The sequence below is a fragment of the Phaethon lepturus genome, unplaced genomic scaffold (assembly GCF_000687285.1).
Source record: "Phaethon lepturus isolate BGI_N335 unplaced genomic scaffold, ASM68728v1 scaffold4702, whole genome shotgun sequence".
Lineage (NCBI taxonomy): Eukaryota > Metazoa > Chordata > Aves > Phaethontiformes > Phaethontidae > Phaethon > Phaethon lepturus.
In genome coordinates this window covers 84,659-96,544 of record NW_010522463.1, presented here as the reverse complement: position 1 = coordinate 96,544, position 11,886 = coordinate 84,659, and the positions used below count along the sequence as shown (strand labels likewise).

The 11,886-nt window shown below is 42.5% G+C and overlaps 1 pseudogene; it reads right to left on the bottom strand.

The window, feature by feature from the left end:
- Positions 1-7,876: 7,876 nt before the first annotated feature.
- The window catches only part of LOC104616711, an 8,058-nt pseudogene continuing 4,048 nt past the window's right edge, over positions 7,877-11,886 (bottom strand).

Genomic DNA, 11,886 nt, shown 5'->3' with positions numbered 1-11,886 from the left:
CGCCGGGGATTACGGTGCAGCCCCCACGCGTGGATTACGCGCAGGGAGGGCTCTGGCTGTAAACCCCCACTCACCTATGATGCAAATCATTATCAAAAGCCCCGGGGATTCCCGGCGCCTCCTGGCGTGTGCACACTCCCCGCCCCCGCGCGCGCAATCCCCGCGCAATGAGAACAAAGGGAGGGAGCGGGGGGAGGTTTTCGCTTCGCTTTGCCCTCCCCCTCCTCCCACAGCTTGTCGCGGACTTGGTGCGGCTGCAGAAGGTGCTTCTGAAGGCAGCAGGCGACAACGCCTCTGTCCGGCTACCTTCACCTCAGCCTTCGCAAGCCAGGACCATACTTTCCCTTTGATGCATTCTTAAACCCACATCCAAGGCTGATGCATTTCAGTAGACGCACATTTTATTAGAGAAAAGGAATTGAAGCGGCTTTTACACAAAGACTTAAATTACAGCTCCATAATACAATCAAATACTAAGATATTATTTTCCATATTCAAACCATGAACTCGTCTATTTAAGGCCTACAGGGGACAATACTAAATATGTATACAAATACTGTAGGATTAAAACCTATATTTAGATGTACCACTCCACTCTTGTGGATTTTCTGGGTTTCTAACAAAATCAAGTATAGAAAATATAAAGTAAAAAACCATTTTGCTTTCCAGTTCACATCACCGCAATGACATTTTTACTGAATCCTGTGGTAGTGCTCATAGCTCCATTGAATAGTTCACCTAGATTCACTGGGATTAGTGGGTTTTCACTTAATTTAAAACATTACCTCTGTGTATGAAATATGACCAAAGATGTTGAAAGTGGTGCCAAAATAGAAAACCATAAACATATTAAATGGTCACTATAAGTGATGATTTGCCGATGACATAGTCATGTTCTATAATTTACCTCTGAGAACCGAGCACAGACTCACTGACCTGTTCTGCCGCTGTGCTAGTGAAGTAAAGAACCACTTTACTCACACAAGTAACTCCTAGAAGCAAAATTACAGGTAACTTTTCTAGAGCAGCCCTTTCAAAACAATGGCCCTTTGATTTACAGTTATTTAATAATGTATCAAACCTGCAAAATGTAGCTGCTTTAAGACTAGCAAACTTTGCAATAAATACAGATACACCTGTGCACCCCAACAAGTAATGGCTGATCTGTTATCAATGCATGTCAGGGACATAACCAGAGGAAGGGCTTGCACACTGGAAAATTATTCTGTTTTTCCAGCTGTCAGCTCCTCTAAATGCAAGATATTCTCCCTCCAAACCTTGCCTCAGGAATAATTTTTTTCAAGGGGAAACATCCCTAGACAAGCTCATATAGATCTCCTGGAAGCAATGCCAGTCAAAATTAATAACTTGCACCCCAGGAACTATGGCACTGGCTATCACAACAAACACCTTTGGAGTCTGCCCAGTGAGTATGTCCCTTTCACAGGGCCAGTCGCAGGCATCCACACACGCTCAACTGTGCTTTCGTCTGCCTACAAATATATGCAGTAACAACATAAAGCAGACGGCTTGCCAGCACCTGCACCTGCTCCCTCACCTCTGTACTTTTTTCATTCAGCCTGCTGTTCCTGAGTTTGAACACATACACCCTTGTCCCATCTGCAAAACCCTCCCACAAGGGTTACATTTTGCCTTTTCGTGCAATCATCCTGCATTTGTGTGACGTGTCGTTGCATTAGACAAGTTCCCCACAGGCTCCGAGAACAAACCCCAGCCCTCTAGCGGGACCTAACCATGTGCTAACCATCACAGACCTCCCCCCTGCAGCACCCCTCATAAAAATCCCCCATCCATTCTCAACCCTCTTCCTACACTTCAAACCCCACTCCTAGAGGCACTTTCAAAAATTCACCTATGCAGCGAGCGTCCTCAGGACTGTGGCAGACAGCCTTCTGGAGACACAGCCGTGGAGGGCTGATGGTGGCCACCGCGCAGAGCGGAAGTGCACATGGGGCTAGTAAATTGGCTGCCTCTCAAACGGTTGGATCCGTTCTGCCATTCCTTCATCAATAACATGGAGCAATGCTTCTCTGACGCCTGGGAGAGGTTACGCTGAATTTAAATTCTCACTTGATTAAAACCCAAGTTTCTAGTCCTTCTAAATATTGTGTTGCAGTGCTCACATCCCGAATTTGCAGGAAGATGGGATAATGATAAAGTGTGGAGAAAAAGACAGACTTGCCCACATTCATCTTGCTGAAAGCCTCACTGAAAACCCTGTGAAGAAAATGTACATTGTTAATTGATATAGCAGGAAAATACAGCTGCTCTGCATAGTGTTTGAGTAGAATATAACTACTTTCTTTGCAGCTTTAACAATTCTGAGAATCTAGTATGGTATCTGTATATGTGGGAACAAAGGAAGAAGAAAAAAAGTGGTGAAGAGAAAATGGGAGGATCATGTTCAAGGGGAAGAAACATCTACTACAAGCAGGGAATTTTGAAGGGCAATTCTTATTTAGCATCCCTAATTTTTTTAGTACTATGAAAAGATTCTGAACACTTTCTTGAACAGCAGTCCTACCAACAGAAAACCAAGGTACTGGAGAGAAAGAACAACATGCAGAATAGTGGGATGTATCAGGTGCCGAGATACGCTACTAACATTTTAACCACACTCTTCCTGACAAAGGATTTTTCTCCCCATACTTGTGTTTCAGCAAAAAGTATTTTCTACCTTGAGCATATGCACACACACAATTAGTCCCACAGCATCATTTGCAGGTTTTCTCCTGAGGCTGGACACGTGGCTAGTAAGTGGGACTCCCGTGGTTAGGCAGCATCAAGGGGCTGCCTAAACGTGATTCTTTTAAGATTCCCTACTTCACCAGGTAGTGCCTGTGAGTGGCACGTACAAACTTTAGAAAAGAAGAAAAACTGTCCAAGCTAAAGATTCTTTATCTTTCACCTAAAGGCAGGCTGCATCCCCAACACTACCTTACCAGCACTTCCATGGGGAGAAAAGGAGGATCATGTCTTTGTACCCTGTACAGCCATCGTACCAGGGACAGGAATAAAACATGCCCATGCTCAGACCTGTGTAATCACCTCACCACATATGAGAATTCTGTAACCACCCGTCCTGTTGTCCGCTGCATTTTCAGCTTTTCACCGGCCTCCCCCCCTCTTAGGTACTGGGACAGATGTAACTGGCTGATCCAAGCCATCACGGGCTGATGAGCAGCACCCAATACACACCATTACATAGCAGGAGTGGCAGTGGTGTGGCTGCTGGGAGCCGTCATTCAGTGGGACATTTGCACACAGCAAAGTGAGTAACCCATCCCATGTGGGGTCTCGCATGTTGAGAAACGAGCAACGGGGGTAGTCTGCAGAGGCTGCATTCATCTACCCATACACACACACTACACACCCTCTGGGATACATGGACACCTTGGGGACATCCAGTCTTTTCACAAATACTCCCTCTTGGGCCATCCCTATCACTAACAGTGGCTGTGGAGCCACAGCTTCACCAAAATAAAAATGCGATGCTGAGATATGGAGACATACACCAGCATCAGGGGCTCGATCTGCCCACAGACCTCCCCCTCAGTAGTAGTAGGACTAGACGTGGCTGCTTCAACACATTTTGTAGGGACAACGACCCTACATATATGCCTCATGGGATGGCATGGGTGACTCCTTTTTTTCTTCACAATGACTAAATAACATTCCCATCATGGCAGATGGTGAGGAAGCCATCTGAAGCCATGAAGAAACCAAAGGGGTTAAAGGCAAATCCATGCCTCCTCCACTTGGTTAATTCCCCAGCAGCCTGATCTGTGTTGAGATGATTCAGGCCAGAGAGAGAGACTGCCACAGTCCCCAAGGGAGACCCCAGAGAAAAGACTGTTATTTCCTGTTCAGGAGGATTAAGAACAAGGCCACTGACAAATCACAGTAAACATCTGGATGTGAGCACTCCATCTATCAAGGCCTAAGCCATGAAGATATTCATTATTGAATTCAGCAAATTCACACTGTTCTTTATGTAGGATCGGCTGATCTTTTTTTAATGTTTGCCTGGGAGGTGTTTTACATCTGTATCAACAGGATTTTATTTATTGTACAAGGCAATCTACTGTATTCTGTTTTTGCTTAATTGTTTAGAGCAATTCTTCTGCCTTTTTTGAAAAAACCACACACTGCCATATTTTCTGATAGTATATTAAAAAAATCCAATAGTTAAAACCCAACTGCGTTCCTGCATTTTATATTGTTTTGCAATTTTAGGCCCAAGTTCCTCTGGCAACTTTCTATCACATGCTGATGGAAATAACATTAAATAGTAATTGATTTTCTTTTCTGTATTTTGTTTTGATTAAAATTAGAATCCCTCTCATTTATCTTCAGAGAGAAAGTAAGCATTGAGTAAATGGTCTGGCTAATTCAAAAGTAATTTGATCAGAACATCCATAATTTACAATGACTTGAACAGTAGGAAAGATGCTGAGCACTACCAAATACCAAGCTTATTCATTTAAACAGACTATTTGCATTATGCTTTACATCTCGTGAATGTAAACTACTCTAAGAACATATAATGACTCACATTTTATAAGGGGAAGACTTGCGTACAACCCTACCCTTAGAAGTCATCTGTTAAGCTTGAGTAACACTCCCGTCTGCTCTCATGCAAACCAGGCCATGTAGCCGAGTGCATTGTTTGTCACACAGCTGTGCTGTCTTGTCTCCAGTGACATCTGCAGGCTTTGTCACCCATACTGGTGGAGTCAGCATTTGGCCCAGAGGTTTTTATAAACCCAGCTGCGACAGGGTATTTTCAATTCACCCTCACAGCTTTGGACTCTGCCAGGCAGCATGAATCATCCAAACTTGCAATTTGTCATTTCCAGCCTTTTTGACTTACAGTGCATTATTGTGGTGTAATCTTTAACTCTAGGGACTTGATCTTAAAGGGGAAATCTCGTTCTGTGCCTTTATTCTCTTTTAAATTCCAGGAGCACCTTTACTCTCAGGTTTTCGCTCTTGTTACAACAAGATGCCCCAAGTGGACAGCACCAACTGTGATATGCCCATGTAAAACCAAAGAATGAAGGCAAGTGAGTGCAACCAAAAGGAGGAAAGAATCAAGACCTGCAGAGCCACTCAGCTATACCTGTGCAATTTTATCTTCACTGCTTGTGCAACTCAAGTGAATTTTGTTCACCTCGATGCTTTTGTAATGGCTGTACTCCATACCAGTATCTATTTAGGTATGCAAAGCCTGGTGTTTCTGGGAAAACTTGATCCCTCCTTATCACCCAACTGAAAATACTTCATTTTCATCCTATAGCCATTGAAGTCACACTGACAAAAAGCTCTTACCAGTTCAAAAGAGCAAGATCAGGCCACTCAGGCTGTGAGGAAGAGGGACAGGAAGAAATAGATCAAAGCTTGCATGACTAAGACAAATAGTTAGAGTGGTGTGTGATTTAGGTGGTCAGTCACTTCAAGTTGTCAGGTGGCAAATTAATACTTTTGTATTTTATTACCAGCTATGAGGCTAGTCACAGTCCAGAATCCATTGCAGTAAGCTGTTATACACAGACACAAATTAAGCTTCATAGGCTGCTTAAAAAAAGCTAAATGACATATTTACAAATTTGTATTTTAAAAAGGAGTGGATTTGCAAACACATTGAGTAATCTCATCCAAATTTCCTGCTCATTTCTAACTCCTTAGCAGTCATGAATTATGAATGAATCAAGGAAAATCAAAATATGTGATGCTTACTCCAGTATAAAATTATTAGCGAAGTCCTTGAAATCAGTAACTACAATCTGAAAAAGCTTATGTGAAAGGAAACTAAGGTTGAGACCTACTCATGATCCCCTCACATATAGGAAAGACCCACATTCGTTAGATTTCTTTGTAAGCACAGATAATTTAGCCAGCTGCAGCAAAGGATGCTCTACCATGAAACTGGGGGACCAAATGTGCCGATGGTTTAAGCAGGATAGGGCCATAAGTGAACCATTAACTGGATAGGAGTAACAGAAGAGCTTCACATGCACTAAGACTTCAGTGATGGAGAGGCCTCTGGGGAAACCCTCAACATGAGTACAGTATGTTAGATATACAGCAGATTTTTTTTCCTGCCTTACCAAACACAGGGAAGAATAGAGGACCCACCTAGCAGTTTATTATTTAGAACTTTAACAAAAGTAGCATTCTAGTACGCAAAAGCAGTACAACGTATACAGGAAGCAGCATGGAGAAATATTTGGCATGAAGAAAAATAGCTAGCACACCAATATAAAATAAACCCTGCTGTGCTTTTCATACTCACCAGTGAAAACCAGAAGAAAGACTATTCAAATCAATGGAATGACATTTATGATATATCACTTTGGTAATATAAATGAATCCTTTGTGTATGTGTGTGAAGGGGAGGACGACAAGGAATGAAAGAAGACTGTTTTATCTTATACATGTGCATGTAGCAGCTAAAGTAAAGGTTTGGCATATGAACACAGACCAATAATGAACAAGTTGCATTACTTTTGCATAGTCACTAAACTCCAGATCAGTGTAGAGCATACGATTTTTTGTGTACACCCATCTGCTAGGTTCAGGCTAGCATCTAATCCTCTGGACATTCCCAGAGGAGTTAGACTTCTTTACATTTGAGGTGAATGCAACTTGGCAATGGCAATGCATCCACATTAATAATTCTAATATTTTCCTTCAAGAGCTTTGTGTTTCAACTGTGAAAAAAATAACTGTTTCATAATACTAGTTTTAAACAACAAAAGTAGAATGCATTAAATAAATACCATACTGTAGCTTCAAATCTGCATTTAGCATTTTCAAAGCACTACCAGATCAAAACTTTTAACAGTATTTAACTCTCTGCAGGTGAATACAAGTGCCAAATTCTAGGCGCAGTCAATTTAGGAGCAAAAAAAGGAGCCAGTAAGTGACATGATAAAGTCAATGGAGCTATGCAGCTTTGCACTAGCCAATGAATTGATTTTATACATTTTGTAGTAATATTCGTACAAATTGTTAGTGGAGATGGTTGCTTATGGTGATGTAAAACTTTTTCTCTTTGAAGAGAAGCAAAATTTTAAAACAATGACAATAATAACAACAAAAAATTGGAGGAAAAAGTTATTAATAGGGAACCTCAATCTATTCTTCCTTGTTAAAAAAATATGTAAAGTACTAATAATGTCTCTTTACCTTCAGAGCAGTGGAAGAACAGAGGCACCTGTCCAGATGAACAACATAATGTCCAATTTCATTCATGCTTATGTTCATATAAAGTTAAATCATCATCAGCATATAGCTGTAATTCATTGCAGTCCTAGTGGGAGCTTTCTTAATAGGAAAGGCTGGAATGCAGTGTACAGGTGCCTGCATCCTGCAGTTCCAGTGAGTTCCTGGATGCTGTTGTTACCTGGACACTGCTTTCAGGCTAGAGGCACCTGATCCTGCCTCGTGTAGAACGGTGAGCTGAGATAGTCTTATGAATGCAAAGAAACACTCTATAGCCTAAGAAATGAGCCAAGGAGTCATGGTTGGATGCTAGACCTTACAAACTGAGCTAACAAATGGAAGGAAAGGAAGAGATCTTCTGGTGCTAATTTCACAAAGGCTGCTATGTTGATGACTACTTGGCTTGGCTTTGCATCACTTCAATTAAGTGTGCTCCTTAATACCTTAATCTCTGAGTTTGTCATTCCTTTTTTCTTCCTAACTTGAGATATTTGAAGGCAACCATGAGTCTTGCATACAACAGCCTCACACACACTCCCCAAATACATTTTCTTCATGCAATCATGTTAGAAGCAGCAGAGAACATGCAAGTTCATCAGGCTGTGCTCACTCTCCTCTTTGATTTTCCTTAAGTTAGCTTCTCCTGTTTTTCCCTAGTGTAGGTCCAATAGTAGAAGTGTAGGAAGAGAGCAATCAGGCTGAGAATGTAGAAGACGACTGCAGTGTTGAAGCCATCAGGGGACAGGCATTCTGTGAAGTAAGGTTGTAGGAAGAATGAGCAGCAATAGCTACAAACTGGCACTGGAAGGGTGGCGGGGGGAAAGCAGACAGATTAGGGATTCTACCCGAGACATATCCCAACAGACTGTTTGAGTCATCATAAAGAGTATCACAACACACTAGTAGTGTCCTCAACTCAGAGTACCACCTGCTTGCTTCTCTTGACAACCCTGAAAAGCTTGTCTTTCAAGGCCATCAGTGTTTTCCCAACATGAGTGTCATGTGTCCACCAAACATTGAGGCTTATCCACTGCTGCAAGGAGCAGGTTTGGAATCCAGCCACTCCTACCCAGGCACAGACCACTGCTCTTGAGCCACTTCTCTGCCACAGGCCAGTAGCTGAGACCTTGGAATATGGAAACTAAAGGTGGAAGACTTCTTCTATTCCCTGATGGTACTCAAAATATTATACACATAATGACTTCGGTTTGTATTTTAGCTTACAGAGGAGAACTACAGGTGCTACTTTTATTCATTTAAACATTAACTTTTTTTTTATTTTACTAAATCACCTGTCTCAATACTCTGAAGCAATGAGTTCTACCTACTAAAGGTACGTTAAATAAAAACTGATTTCCCGTGCTATATTGCCTTACAAATACCTTTTCATTTCATGCAATGCTTCTGCCATTCAGGATAAATAAGAATTCTGGATCAGCCTTCAGTGTAATGCTATTTTACATATACCCTAGCTCTTCTTCCTTTTCTCCCATAACTGCATACTTTTTGTTTGCATAACCTCTTTGTGTGGAATTAACTCTCTCACATGCTTAGCTATAATCATTCACCTTGTATGAAACATTGCTTTTATGCTGTATCTTTGAAAAACCATAGGGTTGTCAGGATTTGTCACCTCTTCAGAGATGAGGGAAAGAAAATCCAGAGAGATTCTCTACAGAAAGAGTAAAGCTCACATTTTTCTTTAGCTTGCCTCTGTTTGCCTGCAGTTAGACATACTCTTCCTTTTTAAAGAAACAGAATGAAGGCTGCCCAATCTCCTGCCCTACTGAGAATCCAAAGTTTTCCCAAATTACTACCCCACGCCTCTCAAAATCAAGCTGGTTTTGGGGCTCCAGAGGGGAAAAGGCTGCCATATACAACAGAAAAGGGAGAAATCTAATTTTTAATTTCCCTCTCTCCTTCCCATTACAAAGGTGGAGGGGGATTATTAATTTATATGGTCACTGAAGGCTTCTTGCTATTTTTCCAAGTACCATTCAGAGCAGGTCACCAATCAGTTCACCTCTCAGTGGTACATGAGGACACCTAAGGACATACTGATTCCCACAGGCAGCAAACAGAAAGACTTGAGCCAGTGAGGGGACAGAGACAGAGAGAAGGGGTCATCACACCCGAGATACAGAAGTGCAGAGATGAACACATGGAATTAATTACCAGCTGCACGATGGTTAGGTAACACTTCCACCATAGGTAACAGTGCATCTGTGGTCTCAGGCTGGCCAGGGCATAATAGCTGTGCATGAAGATGTGTACAAAGGAGTTTAGCATCCCAATAAAGGCAGCTGAGGAATAAAGAAGTCAGGATGAACAAGACACACAAACCATTCAAGATTAACCCTGTGATGACCTCACAGCTATGATGCTGCTTTCAAAAGACATCATATCACCCCTATGCGTGAACGTTCAATCCAGACTCTGCCTAGGAAGCACGTCAAGTTCTCCCTTCTTTCAGCATCCATCCATCCCATATCTAGTGTTCAGAGACAGAGAAAAGCTTCAAAGGCAGAGGAGAGAATTCTTGATCTAACCTAGAGCATTTTATACCATTCTGGTGTCAAGTCCATGTAGCCAAAGTGGCTTCCCAAAAAAGAATACCCCAGAATCTTGTACAGGGCCTACCCCATAGTGGTCTAGTGCTTTGTGTCAGCTTCAGATGCTTCTCTTTGGTAGATAAAAAAGGAAGAGCAGTCTCAATACAGACCAGAGAGGGAGTGAGGGACTAGGATAGACCCTGTCAGAGTAGTAGAGCCAGAGCCTAGGCTGCTGCACCAGGCCCAGCTGAATGGGGACTAAGAGAGCGCTAGTCTGGGTGGAGATACAAATAGGGCTCATATAAGATGTTATGGCTTCTGTTTGGACAAGGAATGACTAGCACATTCTAATTCTGGATGAGGCAGTAAATATAGCAGTCTAAATAGCCCAAAGAGCTGAGCAGATGGTATCAGCTGAAACACACATATTTTTCACACCTTTGGAAATAGGTGAGCTTCCTACCTGCCAGTCAGCCCATCTGCACTGTTCATGCTATCTCCACAACACAAGAAAAGCTGAAACACAAGGTGTCTATAGAAGCATACCTTGTCCTCCAGGCTCATATTTGACCCCTAATCACCAGCTGAACAGCATAGTGCCATGATGGTACACATGTAGAAAAGTCACCCGTTCTTGTTTCTGGCACAGAATAAAGAAAACCTGAAAGAAGCCAGACAAAGGGAAATCTTGAGCTGATGCATGTAGACAAAAGATTTTACGCTAAAAGTGGTAAGAATAGTTAATTATGATTCTGGATCTCCCAGACCCATTTCCTCTGCTGTGCATAAAAACTGGTGAAATTCAACATATGCGATAGGTCTTATATTATCTGGAATGGGGAAGAACTGGAGGGTAGAATGTGTTCCACAGAGCCCCAAATATTTTTACATTTGGATTCAGATCCAAGGTCCAAAAGAGGACACAGCTGAGTCTGACTGAGCTTCCATGTAATTTGCAGCAGCTTAAGTCCGGTCCTTTTCAGGGCATAGGTTAGATGTTTACTGGTACCAGAGAATGATCCACAGAAAAAGTGCTGCATTGAATGCCCAAACCCATCTGGAATTTGCATTAGTAAAAAGAATGATTTTGGCAGATGAATATGTGTCAGGCCATTGTATTTCAGCGTGCACACACACATACACAAAAAGTGAATTTGCTTTGCAGGGACTCAGGACTGACAAAAAGCTGCTTTTGTTGCTGATGAAAACAGTGAGAAAATTGGTCAACCCACTGGCAATAGGCCTAGGAGGGCTCAACATGCTGATTCACTTTTCAGACTGTGTGTTATCAACTTATCCCCCAAAGAGCAGTAGACTGTGAAGTCTTAGGCTAGGATACAGCTTATTCCTGGTGACCCAGCAGAGAGATGGGATTCCCTTGATAGTTCAGTCAACTGTTTATAACATAGGACTGTTACAAATGATTTATTCCCAAACAGGATTCCAATTCAAATTTACAATTTATTAAGCGAATAGAGGCAAGCAAACAGCGCTGGGGTGTGCCGGGAGTCTCTGCACACCCAGCGCTGTTTGCTTACCTCTATTCGCTTAATAAATTGTAAATTTGAATTGGAATCCTGTTTGGGAATAAATCATTTACAACAGGACTGATAAAGCTTCTTCCCCAAGACTGTGGTTAGAAGGGAATACCCGCCTGCAGGAAGCGTGCTGGGGAGTGAACGTGTGCAGCCACTGGGACAGAGATGGGAAAACTGGACAGCAGTGTTTCTTTTGCTCTGGAAAGGAGCTTCTGAGGAAGTCAGACTCTTGCAGTGCCAGACTCTTGCAGGCCAAATGCTGCCAAAAAGCAGTACACTAAAGCTGAGCCCTCCTCTTTAACAGAATCAGCCTTATTCCCACAAACAGGCAGAGCTGAACACATGAAAACAGCATTTACTGAAAAGCACCAACCAAATCAATACAGGATCAACCGAGGACATTAGCTTTTGGCACCCTGCCCCTTTCTGACAAGGAAGTGATTTATTTACAGCACCAGTCCCGCTACGGGGCCGAGCCGAGCCCTCCTTACCGCATCAAGCGGCTCGACAGCTTTGGAGAAGAACCACCAACACACTCTTGCCATCTG